The 15,997-nt window shown below is 40.3% G+C and overlaps 1 long non-coding RNA gene across 1 annotated transcript in view; it reads right to left on the bottom strand.

Moving 5' to 3' along the window:
- LOC140627299 (uncharacterized) overlaps positions 1–15,997 on the bottom strand; it is a 156,872-nt gene that overhangs the window by 66,629 nt on the left and 74,246 nt on the right. The window lies entirely within an intron of this gene.

The following is a 15,997-nucleotide window of genomic DNA, read 5'->3' as shown; positions in this document are numbered from 1 at the left end:
TGGGTTTACTGATGACTAATCCCAAAAGGGTATTATGAATCTAATCCTCTAACTATGAGAAAACATTACAAAGATAATTCACAAGAAGGACCACATTGCTTGTATGGCTTCATTAACCAGTGTGTGATTTTTTTCATTATTACTTTCTTGCAATTTATTGATTTTATAAAACTAGTATAGCAACAACCATATTTTAGTACAAAACTGAACAGAAAGAAGGTGATGTTCAACTTACAAATGGAATATGCTTGTTGGACAGTGAAACAAAATATTTTTAGAAATATGAAAAAACATGAGCACTCTAACATTTGTGACTCAAATTTGTTTACTTCTATAATAATTTGAGAACATTTTCCTTTTCTTTTTCTTCTCGTTGCTGATAGAATTATCTATAAATGTCACTGAAAGCCTCATTATCTTACTTTGGATGACTAATTCATAATATAAAAGAAAAGACCCACTTTGTACTACTTTGCCTATTAGAGAAGATATTTAAATTGATAACCAGTTTTATGAATATTAATTATAAGAAAATACTTTGAATTACTCCCTAAACTCATTCAAAATGCCAACAAGACAACTATATCCCTGTGACTGTCTACAGATACAACAGAATTGGCCCAAATACCATTGCTTGTTCATTATTAGTGTTCTCAGTGGGCTCTCTTGGAACGTTCCAGCACAGCAGGCATTGTTCTGTGCCTCCAGCCATAATTTAATGGAGAAAGCTGTCAAGATAGACCCTACTTGGGAAAAAACATCAATGCAGCATCCAAAGGTGGTTTCTAACTCCTGTGAAAACATGTCTTGGAAGCCAGATCCATTGTCTTTGCTCTATGGGACTCATTAAGATCTACAGGGCCACATTTGGTCTCCGCATTCTCACATTCTCACATGTGACCATCAAAAGTGTTGCATTAGTAATTCTGGTAGGAGATAGTAGTCTAAGGGAAAGAAACTACTCTCAAATTCACTGAACCCCCTTCCCATAGTCTTGGTGTCCTCTTAGGATATGTTTACATGCTGACAGTGTGATCACTGGTGACCAGCTGCAAAGATGGATGCAATCTTAAAGGGAAACCTCCAGAGATAGTTCTAAAAGACCCACTTTTCTCATCACCTCATTCCTATCACTCTCTGAATCATGCATGTCAGATTCTTTCCTGCCTCGCCAGCTTCCTAAGTCACCATCAAAGCCAACTCATACTCGTCCTTTCCGCACAGGAATTCCTGGGTTTGGGAGGTGGTACCTCTCCCTCAAGCACATCTGCTCCCCACCACCAAATAGGGCACTTCTCTCTCAAACTGTATTCTTGTCACTTATCATGGCTCTAACTCATTCTCCCTACCTGTAGGCAATCATGGAATTCCCTGCCTGAATCAATCAGGGGCTACATGTGTGCAACAAACTTATCAGTATGTTCAAGCAGCAGCACTTACAGTAGCAATCCATACCCTGACTGAACCATTGAAACCTCCAACACAGTGTTCTCTAAATATGATTTTTACTCAAATGCAACCCCACATTCCAAGACATCATGATTCACTCTAACCTACAGCCTGAGCTTGAGACCAGAAGAGGTGCTCCCCTTGTCAACTCTAAATAATACTTCTGCAAGCACATAGAAGATAAGCCCATGATCACGCTGAGAGGTAATGGTTGCTTTGATCAGGGCAGTAACAGTGGAGATGGTGAGAAGTGGGAGGTGGTAGGATTTTGGATATATGTGAAGGTAGAGCCAGTAAGATATACTAATGGATTGGATGTGGGTCATTAAATAAAGAGAGGAGTCAAGAATGATCGCTTATGTGTGTGGAAGAAGGGACTTGCGATTTGTTGAAATATAGAAGATAACAGGAGTAGCAATTCATTTGGTAGAAAACAAGATTTTGCTCCTGAAAGGTGTTAAGTTCAAGCTGCCTATGAGATATCTGATTTACCCATAAGACTGGAATGAGATCATCACCAAGCAGATGAATAAGAATCAAAGGTTAAGGAAGGAGACCAAGAACTATTACATTTAAAACCTGCAGACACGTTATTTGCAGGAGCCAAGACATGAAAACAACCTGAGTGCCCATAGATGGATGAACAGATAAAGAAAATGTGATGCATATACACACTGTAATTATTTGTCCATAAAAAAATGAGGAAATTACCACTTGTGACAAAATGGATGACCTCTAAGGCATTATACTAACTGAAATAAGTTAAAGAAAGACAAATTCTGTAAGACATTCCTAGCATGTGAAAAAAGAGATCAGACTTGTGGTTACAAGGGGGGCTGAGGCTGTTGGTAGGGGAGGTGGTAAGGGGGAGGGGGAGGGAGGTATGCAAATGTTATAAACAAACTATAAGGGACACCTGGGTGGCTCAGCGGTTGAGTGTCTGCCTTCGGCCCAGGCCCAGGGCGTGATCCTGGAATCCGGGATCGAGTCTCACATCTCTCACATCGGGCTCCTTGCAGGAAGCCTGCTTCTCTCTCTGCCTGTGTCTCTGCCTCTTCCTGTGTGTGTGTCGCTCTCAAAAATAAATAAATATTTAAAAAAAATAAACTCTAAGATAAATAAGTATTAGGGATTTACTCTACAGCATGATGACTATAGTTATCAGTGCTGTATGATACATAGGAAGGTTGTTGACAGTATACCCTAATAGTTCTCATCACAAAGGAAAAAATGTTTTTTTTTCCTTTTTATATGCATCTCTCTGAGAAGATGGATGCCAGCTGAAGCTATTGTAGTAATCATTTCACAATTAATGTAAGTCAAACCATTATGGGGATACCTGGGTGGCTCAGCGGTTTAGCATCTGCCTTTGGCCCAGGGTGTGATCCTGGAGTCCCAGGATCAAGTCCTACATCAGTCTTCCTGCATGGAGCCTGCTTCACCCTCTGTCTGTGTCTCTCCCTCTCTCTCTGTGTCTCTCACGAATAAATAAATAAAAGCTTAGAAAAACCCATTATGCCATATGCCTTAAACTTCGACAGTAATCGAGGTCAATCACTTCTCAGTAAAACTGGGCAGGGGGATGCTGAAGATTAGTGTGAGTCCCAACATAGTGGACTGAGAAAGAGCGTACGTGGATGTAAGATAAACATTGCATCCTGGAACCCACATGAATCTAGAGTAGAAAAAAAAAAAGGAGAGAGTGATCTACTGAAACAAATACTGCTGCTGGGCTGACTGAGGTGCAATTGAGAACTTATTAATGATTTTACAAACGCTGATGTTATTGATAAATTTTGTAAGAGTTGTTCTGGTGGAGTCACGAGGGCAAGGGCCTGACTGCAGGGGGCTGAAGACTTGGAGACAGTGACTATAGATGCTCTTACACAAGAAGCTTTGCTACAAAGGATAAAAAAGAAATAAGGCGGTAACTGCAAGGGGATCCACAAAGTATCGTATTTGTGAATTATAATGGAAGAAAATTTGAAGAATAAAAAAAAAAAAAAAAAAAAACCATGTTCCAGTGCTGCAAATCAATCTGTAGATAGAGAAATATCAATGGAGTGCCGCAATGAAATATTTGGCATCTGGCACCCAAGTGGCAGGACAGATAAGACCATAGAAATTTCCTCATAGTCAAAAGGCCAGAAGCCAGAGTATTTGATTGCAGATGGGGAGATAGGGTCGAGCGTGTCTACAGAAATGCTCTTCTGACTGCGTTCGTTTTCTCTCTGAGGTATGAAGTGAAGTCATCAGCTGAGCATGACAGCAAAGGCGGAGGAAGTTTGAGAGCTAGGAGTAGCTAGAAAAAGCAAGATAGAAAAAAGGGAAAGTGAGTTGCCTAGGGACTTACAGTGTGATGGCTTTCTTGACTGAGACAGGTGGGAGTTCAGAGCTAATTAGCCAGAACAGTAATATAACCTGTGCAGGACAACAGTATTTCTTATACAGGGATGAAGGAAGATCATTGGGAAAACAGACTGTGGAAATGGGAATCCAATAAAATGTTTATAAACCGTTCACAGTAACACAGCAAATGTTACCAATCTAAAGGTGAAATGAGGAAGGACACCCAACTCACACAAGCCACACGAACTTAAGTGTGGGGAGAAAACAGAAAAATATGTTTTCAGGGAAATATGCTCAGATATAATCAGTGACCATTGTGAGGGACAGAACGAGAGGTATTTTTTCCTAACATTTTTCTACACTGGGCCTTTTGACTTGTAGAATGGAAAGAAAATGACGGCACGTATTTCAAGGAAACAAGTCAAAATGCTCTCAAAGAATTGCTACAATTACCTAAAAATGCTAAAGCCGTGCCCATATTGCAAGCATTTTGGTTTAAACTTGCAGGTCAATGTTTCTCAAAGATCCTCCTTGAACACTGGTATCTGAAATACTTTGTATACTTTCTGAGTTGCAGATTCCTGGGCTATAGCCAAGAACTACTGAATCAGAACCTCTAGATGGGAAGCTCAGGAATCTGGGTTTCCACTAAATGTTCAATAAGGGGTCTTTTGACCTTTCCAAGGCTAATCTGTGCTCCGAACCTCTCCCCTCTTCTCAGGAAATGGCCACTGTCAACTACCCCCCCAAGCTCTCTGGAATCATATAAATTTGTTCCTCTCAACTAGATTTGTTTTCACGAGGACTTAATACGATTAAGATTCCTCCCTTGAGATAATTATCAGAATAAACCCATTATCTCTCTTTTTGAGACTTCAAATCACTACAATCTGGTTTCTTCCCCCATCATTCAACTGATTTTTTGGATTTTGGGAATTTTTCATAAGAAAAAATGTATCTCTAGCTTAGGATGCTTTTCTCAGCTCAACAGCCCTATATCCAACTGTTTGCTTCACATCTCCTTAGTAGTAAACAGCACACAGAAGTTGAAATTAAATTTAGTAAGTTCTTACCAAGTTCTTGCCATCTCTCTTCTAAGCATTTTCTATTTATTCCTCACCAGAACTGTACAAAGTGGTTACTATTATTCCTGTTTTACAGATGAGGAACTGATGACACAACAATACTACATAATTTTCTCAGGTCCCCCAAACAGAGGCTCCAGGATTCAAATTCAGGCAGTCAGCACCATAGCCCTTCTCAAGTACCTCAAGAGGTACTTTAAACTCAACTTGTCAAAAATGAAACATGGCCTCCCCCCCCCTTCCTTTTCCTTTGTGTTATCTTTGTGAAGGTCACCTCCATTTATCCAGTTCCAAAAACCAGAAATGTACCTGTCAATTTGATGTTTTCATTCTCAGTATATCTACCTATTAAATAGCTACAGACTCTATCAGGTGATCTAACTTCCCATCTATTATCCATCTATTTTTCCACCTTCTACCACACCACAATTTTAGACCAAACTACCATTGCCTCTTTTCTCTCCACTACAGAAGATTGGACTTTTCGAAATGAAAATCTGATCTGTGACACCCCACCCCCACCCTCCACTTGAAACACTGCAGGGATATAAAAACGAAGTTAAAATTTATTTTATTTTTTTTGAAGTTAAAATTTAGACTGAACTCCTGAACATGGCCTTCAGTTATCCGTATGACCTGACACCCCCACACCCTGCCTTATTTCTAACCTCCATCCTTCACCTTCATTCTGCAGTTAGGCAAACTGGCTTTATTTAAGCTCCCTTAATGCACAATGAGCCCCTGACAAAGTTCTTTGTCCTCTCTCTTACCCAGATCTAGAAGTCTCCAATCCTTGCCGTTAACTCTGCGTTATCCTTCAGTTCTCAGCTGAGTAGCTTCCCTCACACTTCCCAGTGTAAGTTGGTCCCTCTCTTGCATGCTCTTGTAGAAGCACATTCCTTCCAGCACTTCTCATCAATTTATTTACTTCACTGTCTCTCTCCCTATCAAGGTTCTTAGCTCCAGGAAAGCTGGCATGGTACCTGCCTGGCATGGTACCTGGCATGGTATCCACAAAACAGGTGCCCAATAAATATTTGTTGATTGCACAAACGAACAAATAGATTGATGACATCATTTGATGCACGCAAAGTTTGAGAATCCCTATTGTCAAATGCCAGTCTTCTCTTTTGCTCCCATATTCTTTAAGACTGATTACACTAGTAACAGGCCTGTTTGATTTCAGGCCTGTTCTAGTCCTTAAATCTAACATCTACAAAAGCAAAATCTATATTAAGGAATCTGTCAATATCGAATGTTGAAGACAGTGGAGAGCAAAAAAAAAAAAAAAAAAAAAAAAAAAAAGCTCTCATATATTGCTTACTGGAGTGTAAATTGGTACCACTACTTTCAAAACTGTATGACAGTTCTATGATCCTATGACCAAGCAACTCCCATGGATGTCCAATGACTCCAGGTTAAGAACTTCTACTCTAGAAAAACATGTACATACCCATACCACAAGATGCACGCAAGGATATGAAAAACAGCATTGCTCATGAATCAAAACTTTGAAAGAATTCAAATGTCATCAACAGTTGAAAGGTTAAATTGTAGGATACACTGTATAATAGGATGTCATGCAATCAAAATGAACAAAGTAAAGGTATATAATGAATCTCACAATTTCAAACTCAGATCTATATCACAAGATACTACATATAGAATGACTTTTTTTTTTTTTGTATGGCTCTGGGATACAATTCACCTAGCACACAATTTGTCTATTTAAACAAAACAGTGTTTTTTTTAGTATATTCGCAGACCTGTGCAATCATCCCCACAGTCAATTCTAGAACATTTTCTTCACCTCCTCCAAAAATTACTGTACCCATTAGCAGCTATTCGTCATTTCCACCAATGTTCCTGGCCCTTGGCAACCAGTAATCTACTTCCTGTCTCATAGATTTGTCAGTTCTGGACATTTCAAATAGATAGAAGCACGATATGTTGCCTTCGGTGGCTAGCTTCTTAGTGTAACAATGATTTAATTCTTGAAGTCCAAAAGCAGGAAACACTAAATTATAAGTATTTGAGGATACATGCATGGGTAGCAAAAAAAGTAAAGGAAATAATATCACAAAAGTCATGATAAAATCGTCTGTATGATTTAGAACTTGAAGGGTTACCAGAAGTTTGTGATCTGATAGAGAAACACGAGAGACTTCTGAGCTGCTCTTAATGTCATTTCTTTTTTTGTCTTCAATTAAGACTACAGGAGTATTTAACAGCTATTTATTAAAGCACACATTTATGTTTATGCATGTTTCGAATGATGGATATTGTATAATTAAAGATTTGAATAATAAATATTTACTCAGAAAAAGCTATACCCATAGCCGTATAATCTGCTCATTTTCACTGTAATTGACTCAGAGTCCCACAGCATGGATCTAACGACCTTGTTGAGCCTATTGGATTATGAAGATCCCTAAGCCACTTTCCTCTCATTTATTGATTCATGTGGCCCTTCATTCATTTCTTCTCAGACTATTAGAACTGGGAGGGCTCTTGAACATCTACTAGTACAATTCCTTCATGTTGCAGACAGGAAAATTAAGGTCCAGAAATAACATAGCCCAAGGTCAAATGGTGACTGTGGAAAAAGCCAGCAGTGACTTGCAGATAATCTCGGCTGCAAACTCCTGCTCTCCCTTCTCTCTATTTTGATAGGAATTAGACGTTTTATCTGAGTACATGGTCACGCGGATAGAGACGAAATTTTCTACCTGCCCTTAAAGTTAGACGGGACCATGAGATGAAGTTCTGGCAAAATCAAGTGTGTGCAGATAGTATACCTTGTGATTGCTTCTAAGAACTTTCTGTAAGAAAGAGCTGGAAAACTTACTTCGTCTTTGTTCAACACTCTTCATCTACCCTGTTGCCTGAAACGTTAATGCTACCATTTTACCGTACAGAGACCCAGGAAGGCAGAGCATTCAGCTGGAAGAAAACTAAGTTCTTGAGGACCTCGTGGGGCAGAATGCTAGATCAAGCCAGGATCCGCCTCTGATGGTATCTGGGGTGGAAAGGAATTAAGTGCTTTTACCCCACTGGTCCTCTGGGTTTTCCTATTACTTAGAATCAAACTAATCCTTATCAATGCAGATACCAAATACATCTTGAATACATTAAACTGGCCAATTTGGTGACGTATGAGACCATGTTCTTCCTACCATACCACATCCATTATTCTTTTCCTACCCTATCTCCTACAATCACAAAAACTGAACTCCCTATGCTATGTCACCTCTCAGTTTTGAATGCATTCTCTGGTTCTCTTATCACAAGCGGATACACAAAGGATAAGCTACTTTAATTTAAAAAGATGGTCCAAACCAAGCTCCAGACTCATAAATAACTTCAATTGTGGACATGGAAGGTATGCTGATGATGTAAAGATAGGAGCTAAATTGCTGGAAATAAATCCAGAAAGTTCAGCCGATAGCGCCTCAGATATTGTTTTCAATAAAAGTTGTTCTAAGTGAAAATGCATTTTTTTTGAGGTTGCAGCAGTTATGTATCACATGCCTGTCTTCCAAGAATGTTGTGGGGGTTGTTAAATTGTTTCCTGTTAAGTGCTTTCAGCTTTTAGGGGTAAAAATGCTCTATAAATGTATAAAGTGTTATTAGGATCACTACAAAGTGAAACATGAGAAATAAATGCATATAAACAACTATCCTGGCCACTGTTCAGTAAGTCCGGGCTGAAAATGAGAAATCAATTGTATATTATATTAAAGTATAAGGGTCATGATGAAAGACAAAGAACCTGAGAAACATGATGGGACAGTTAAATAGGGGGAAGCAGCAATCTGGAAATGCAGGATGTACTCATAGTCTTGGACTGGTGATTCTTGTGGACGTCCCTGCGAGACAGTTGTATGCCCCCCTCGAGACAGAGCTGAGCTTCCACAGAGACACAGAAATGTGGGAAAGGTATAGAAGTGTGTCAGGTCACTCTGGCCTCAGCTACTAGATAAGGACCAAGCAGTTGTGAAACAGTTGGAGCTCTGGATTTTGCTTAGAATCTACCCTTTAAAGGATTCACAGCAGGTGCTCTTAGAAGCTGCCTAATGACTGTCAAAGTTAGGTTCCAGAAGCAAGGAGGTTGAGAAAAAGATGGTACCATGTTAACATGGCCTGAACTTTTTAAAAAAGATTTTTATTTATTTATTCATGAGAGATACAGAGAGAGAGAGAAACAGGCAGAGACTCAGGCAGAGGGAGAAGCAGGCTCCATGCAGGGAGCCCAATGTGGGACTCGATCCAGGGTCTCCAGGATCACACCCCAGGCTGAAGGTAGGTGCTGAACCACTGAGCCACCCAGGGATCCCCAGCCTGACCTTTTCAAGCAGAAAGGGGCAACTAACAGGAGAGGAAACAAAGATGGCACAGGATGGGCTGGAGGGTGGGGGGGGCAGTTAACCAATGTCAATAGATCCCTAACATTGTGGGGGCAAGGACCCCCAATGTCCACACAAGTTCTGATCCACCACATGCAGTCTCCCCTTGGGACCCTTAAAGCTAACCAAGCCCACCAGGCCCCTCACCTTTGTCAGCCACAACGTGTTCAGAAGGCAAGTCCCTTCCCCCTTATCCCAACCTATCCTATCCCCTTCTCCCACTCCTGCTGTGCCCTCCTGTCCCCTTCTGACTGGCCTGGGCTTCTTCCTCTCACACTGCTTTTGTGCTCCCATTTAGAATGCTCTACAGGTTTAACCTCTGAATTGTGTATTTCCTTCATCTTCCACCAAAACCAAAACTCAGCTCTACGCGGAGGCCACCTTCACGTGCTGCAGCAACGAGTGCCACTAGGACAACAGGAGAGATGTGCATCTACCTCAATTTCCAACGTCATTTCAACCCCTATAACAATCCCATGTCAGCGACACACACCACTTTCTATTCTTCCGTGTCGCTCTCATCTATGGTTTCCATGGCCAGTCCTGAATATTGACTTAAGACTTGGCTATCTGGCAGGGCACCTGGGTGGCTGAGTTGGTTTAAGTACCTCCCTTTGGCCCGGTTCATGATCTCTGGGCCCTGGGGTGGAGGCCCGGGTTGGGCTCCCTGCTCAGCAGGGAGTCTGCTTCTCCCTCTGTCTCTGCCTCTGCCCTTCCCACTGCTCATGTTCTCTCTCTCTCATAAATAAATAAATAAACAAATAAACAAATAAATAAATAAATAAATAAATAAATAAATAAATAAATTCTTAAAAAAACAAAAAAGAAGACTTGGGTACCTGGCTTCCTCTCTACCACTAACCCTGTTAGTACCTCAGGCAACTCCACATCTATGTCTATGACCTTATCTAATACTTGGGCCTCAAAATTCCTCACTTATTTCATATCCAGTGACTTATACCTCCTTCTCTGCCTCCAGTTACCATTAGGACTTTGTCATCAACCAAGCTCCTACACCTTTTATATCGAAAATATGTTTTCCACATGCTAATTCCAACCACCCTTCCTTCCAGCTCTTTCACTCCCTAATTATCTCTATCTGTGCTCTTTGATTTTAGAGAAGCTTCCTGTCATCTTTTATTCCCTTTTTCTCTCAGATAATGCCTAAATGTATTCCTTTCTCCATCCAACTTAGGATCCACAATCAATCACATAAAAAACGCCTAAGCACTATCTTTCAACTGTGAAATACTCAGTTTCCCAAAGACGCCAGGTTTTCCTTTGCCTCACTGCCTGTGTGTTTGTTATTTTCACAGTTGATATGTTCCCAAATTCTTTGCCTGATTAATTCATACTCATTCTTCACGACTCAATTGTCTCCTAGGATGTTTCCTCAGTCATCCTGCCCTCTCCCATCTCTTCCCCCATGCTGGGATAAACATCCTCCTTCCTTCTGTGCTCCCCCATTGGTGTTCTGTTATCGCCCCTTTCAGAGTGCTTATCACACTCTATTAAACTTCCATTTGGTGTTTGTCATTTTCAAAAGACTGCAAGATGCATGAGGTTAAAGATCTTGCCTGTCTCAACCATAACCGGTACCTAGATCCATTACCGATACAATTTCTAAGCTCCACAAATATTCACCAAATGAATCCCCAAACACCAAGATTTCTCCTGTTTCCATGACTCTGTACTTCTCCTTCAGCCTATACATCGTGCTTTGACTCCATCCATTTCTTAACCAAATTCTTGCTTTCTCTTCAGTCATCAGCCCTGGTCCCATCTCTTTCAGGAAGTCGTCTCTGATTTTCCACCCTTCTCTGGTTTCCCACAACCACCTGTACATATGTATTATCATGTCATTTCTCACACTGTGTTGTAGTCCATCTGTTGATGACAGACTTTTATGTCTCGCTAAAAGTCAGTGGATAACTGAAGAAGGTCCATGGTTTATTCATATCTTTCCCCATCAACTAGAATGAGACCTACCCAGAAGAAGGGCTCAATAAATGCCAATTTAGATGTATAAACAAATTGCAATTTCCCTATCTGTACAAACCCATTTCTTCCATCTAATAGCGTAACTTTTAACATCAATCAAATACTCTCAATTACCTACATTCTCTCTGCAGGGTCTGGGTAATCTACAGGGGAGTGGATTTCTTCCAAAATTAAAACCATATCAATGATCTTTATCTGAGCACTTGGTTATTTATTGCCTAAGTTAGTCTGCAGGTTGTTTCCTCCTCATTCCTGAATATTTGACTGGATAGTTAAATCCCCACAGCTCTCTGCTTCTTCAGCTCCTGTGGATGCTAACATTCACGCTTGCCTAAATGTTTGACTTCTCACTTTATTCTGTCCTCTTATGTGTCCACCTGATTTCTGAATGCATTATCCCTAGACCTATATGCTTAAAATGACACCCCTAAGCTCTGAAAGTTGAATCCAGTTTGCAACTGATTTTCCTTTGACTCAAACATCTGCAACATTGATATGCATTTTAGTAGAGATAGCATTATGTGAAGATTGATGCTATAAACGTTTTCAAAGACTACATCCCATAACAGATCTCTTCAGGAAGACCTCTCTTACATCGAGTCTCAATGGAAAGAACAATTATCAAAGTTTCTGGTGCCAGAACCCCTGCGCTTGCTCTAATGAGGAAGAACCTCAAAACCTGCCAAATTGACCAAGGTTCCAAAATATCCCATCTGGGAACCAGATGGAAGATATGAGCCTATGATCACAGTCCTCAAGAGTTTTAAATATGTGTCATCTTTCTGTGTTAGAGATCAGTACCAGTATTGGCATAGACTTTGGATCAAGGAAACTAGTGAATTCCCAGGCAACCAAGAGTACCAGACACCTACTTTAACTGTGAAAGCTCTCTAGGGACTTGTTAAAGACCCTGAAATCTTTCTGTTCTGTTCGATTCATCTCTGTCATGGGGGGAGGGAAGTTGTTCTCAGCATTGCAGGATGTTTAGTATGCCACGCCTCAGTTTTGGCAATCAAAAATTTGTCCAGATGTTACCAAACATCCTGTGGAAGGCAAATTGCCTAACTCAGAAATACCACCCTAGAATAATGTCTTTGTCTGCTAGGGTAAAAGTAGGTAGTCACCTTCTGTGTTCTGGCCCAGGGGAAAGGGAAAGAAAGGGGACACAGGCAAATCTACACCTAGCTTCAAGGGAGGTTGGGAAATGCTACTACTAAATGGGACACAATATACATAAAAAGAAGGGGAGAGAAAATATTAGGGGGTGAAAGGGGTAATTAGCAGAAGGCTACAGGTGTATAGCAAAACAAACAGTACTGTGCTCCTCTGTGCCCCTAAGAGTTATAATGGCTTATCTTGCAAGGGGGCAATGACTTACATCACATTCAGATGCTAGTATGCTATTCTTCAGGTGGTTACTCAAATATCACCGGAACTTGCGGGAGAGCTATGAGTACTTAGACAAGGCACTGACTTTCACTTCACTTACTCTTTAGGAGAAGGACAAAACTATAATTGTAAATATAATGCATAAAAAAGAACATAGGAACAAAAGAGAGCAGGAATAGCCAACAAGGCAACCACAGTAATAATTCAAGTTTGAGAATATCTTTTATGATTACATTTTACTTCTCCCTAGATTATTTTCTTCAGAGTTATGTTCTATATAAGTATTTAAAGCATACCGTGCTTTAGCTTCATTGAATATTAAAATACTGATGGGCCATATTTTAGCAGGTTGCTCTGATAATATTTAGCCTTTTCCCTGCATATTCTATTGAAAATCGTTGATCAAATTACCAATCTGCACTATTAAACCACATTTACTTAAAATATATGTAAAGACACAGTGCATTATTTCCTGATTAAATCTGCAGTGACTACTGTTACTTGTATTTAAACTCTCCAAAGTTAGTTGAGTTTATTTTCCTTTATTTATTTATTTATTTATTTATTTATTTACTTACTTATTTATTTTTGAGTTTATTTTCCAATAAATGCATAAAACACCTGCAAGGAAAAAAATAGCAAGACCACAGAACACCTATCCATACAGGATCTTAGAAAACTTTCTCCACCTTTCTATCTCTTGCCCATCCTCCCTGTCCCTACCCCCACAATTAGAACCTCACCAGACAGCAAGGTAATTCTAAGGAGCACTCTCTCTAGAAGATTAACAGATGGACCTCATGCCTTGGTAGTCTACTAAGTATTATCATAGACTCTCTATACTGACTGTTACTTTGGATGATTTTGAAAACCAGCATAATGATGGCTTTTTGTTAGCATTACTTCCCAGTTGAGTAAATGGAGTCATGGAGATCAGACTGGTCAAAAGTACATAACGTAATGAAATCAGGAATGGTGAGATGACCTGGAGGATCTATGGAAAGCTTCCAGAAGCATAAAGATACCTCTCTACTACTCTTCTGACCCCATAAAATATGGGACCCTGTAGGACACCTGGGTGGCTCAGTCCATTAAGCGTCTGCCTTCAGCTCAGGTCATGATCCCAGGGTCCTGGGATTGAGCCCTGTGTCAGGTTCCTGGCTCAGGGCGGGGGGAGGGCATCTGCTTCACCCTCTCTCTCTCTCTCCCTTCCTCTGCTGCTGCTCTCTCACTGTTTCTCTCATAAATAAAATCTTAAAAAAAATTAAAAATTTAAAAATGAGATTCTGTTTATCATGCTCACCACAGTACCCCCTCATATAGTAGCCATCAATAAATACTTCATTGAAATAAAATAAGAAAAGAAGGAAGGAACATAGATCTGTATCAAGTGTTAAAGGGTGGCTCAGCACATGGAGCAGACAGGCATTGCAGCCCCTAGAATCAGCACATACAATGACAGTGGCACTGAGCCACACCACAGCTGAGAGGGAAGGAAGGAAAGTCGAAATCGAGCCTTTGCTCTGCTCACCGTGGACTCTCCTTGGGGGCTGTATCAGCCCAGCACACTATATCTTTCTCCTAGCTTGTCAGACCAGAGAGCGTGCATTTTTTCCTATTCACACAAATGCATCGTGTAGGCTTCTGTATAATGTGTTATATATAATGTATAATAATGCTCTAGTGGGATTTAAAAGTACAATGTATTCCAGGAATAGTTGTTAGTTTGATATAGCAGAACAGAGCATGTGGGGAAGAAGGAAGAAAGATAAAGTTGGAAAAGTAGGTTTGGGGTCATTTTCAAACCATGAATTTTCTCGTATAGGTAAAGTGGACTCATTAAGTGATTACAAGCAGGGTGCTCATGACCAGCTTTGCATCCTGGTTTCACTACTTTCTATTACTTAACGTTCTTCAAAATAGGGCTAGTAATTGTAGATCCCTCATAGGGATCTATGATTCCTATACTTTTGAAGTTAGAGATGCTAAGTTTCATAAATGTTTTGTGTTTTTTTTTTAAATAACTAAACCAACGGCTCCTAGTAAAGGGGGCCAAGAGAACCCCACAGGAAGCTCCAGAACTAGGGAAAGTGACACTTGTAGTTTTGAACACTCCAGCAAATGGGATCTCTGGGAGATCCTATTTATCAGCCTGAATACTATAGTTAAGAATCCCTCTAGTTGGGACGCCTGGGGGGCTCAGGAGTTGAGCATCTGTCTTTGGCTCAGGGTGTGATCCTGGAGTTCCAGGATCGAGTCCCACATCGGGATCCCTGCATGGAGCCTGCTTCTCCCTCTGCCTATGTCTCTGCCTCTCTCTCTCTTTCTGTCTCTCATGAATAAATAAATAAAATCTTAAAAAAAAAAAAAAGAATCTCTCTAGTTGGTGAGACCTAGTTTTGGCTCCAAGCCAGGACAGGACATCAGTCAAGTAATTCAGTTTCCCACCTGTAAATTGTGAACAATGTTACAATAGCAATAAAATGTTGGAAACACTCAAAATGGAATACCAGGGACACCTGCCTTTTGTGGATTAAGTGACATAATCCAGGCATTAATGGAAGTGCTCCAAAACGTCACTCATCATATAAGATTAAAATCCATGTCTATACAAACCCAGTAGATAAATGACACGAGGGAAGCATTTACTATTCAGTTATTGTTGTTATCAACCCAATTACTACCAACGGTTATACTACAACCACTATTAATTAATAAATACTAGATAGGGGCTTAGCTTTCCCTAGAACATTCTATTTCTATAGACTTACCTTCCTGGATTGAAAAGTGCTATTAAGCTTCAATATTCAGCATACCCTTTTCCTTTGATAGCTAATTCCATGAACAGGGCCCCTGAACTGAGATTTACAGGGAAGGGAGAAAATACACTGCATACACCCCTCCTGTCTCCCAGGCTCTGTGCTAGGTACAAGGGACAAATATGGTTAAGTCGAATTTCCTTTCCTGAAGGCACTCAACCAAAAACAGAGAGAAATTTAACAGGGATGATAGATGAACATACTCTGAGATCTACCAATGCTCTGAAATCGCAGGCAAGTCTAGGTTCACATGTATTCATTCATTTTTATTATAGGCTAGGCCCTGTTCTAAGTTAAACTCATTTCATATTGACCAAAACATTGTTGGGCATATACTGTTATTATCATGCACATACTGCAGATGAGGAAACTGAGGCACAGAGACATTAAGCAACATTCCCAGGGTCACACAGTCACTCGGTGGCAGAGCTGTGATTTAAACTTGGGCAGTGGGTCTTCAGAGTCTATATGCGTAAACTATTGGTGTACGCTCTAGACT

This window comes from Canis lupus, chromosome X (assembly GCF_048164855.1).
Source record: "Canis lupus baileyi chromosome X, mCanLup2.hap1, whole genome shotgun sequence".
NCBI lineage: Eukaryota > Metazoa > Chordata > Mammalia > Carnivora > Canidae > Canis > Canis lupus.
This window is presented reverse-complemented; position numbering and strand designations above follow the sequence as displayed.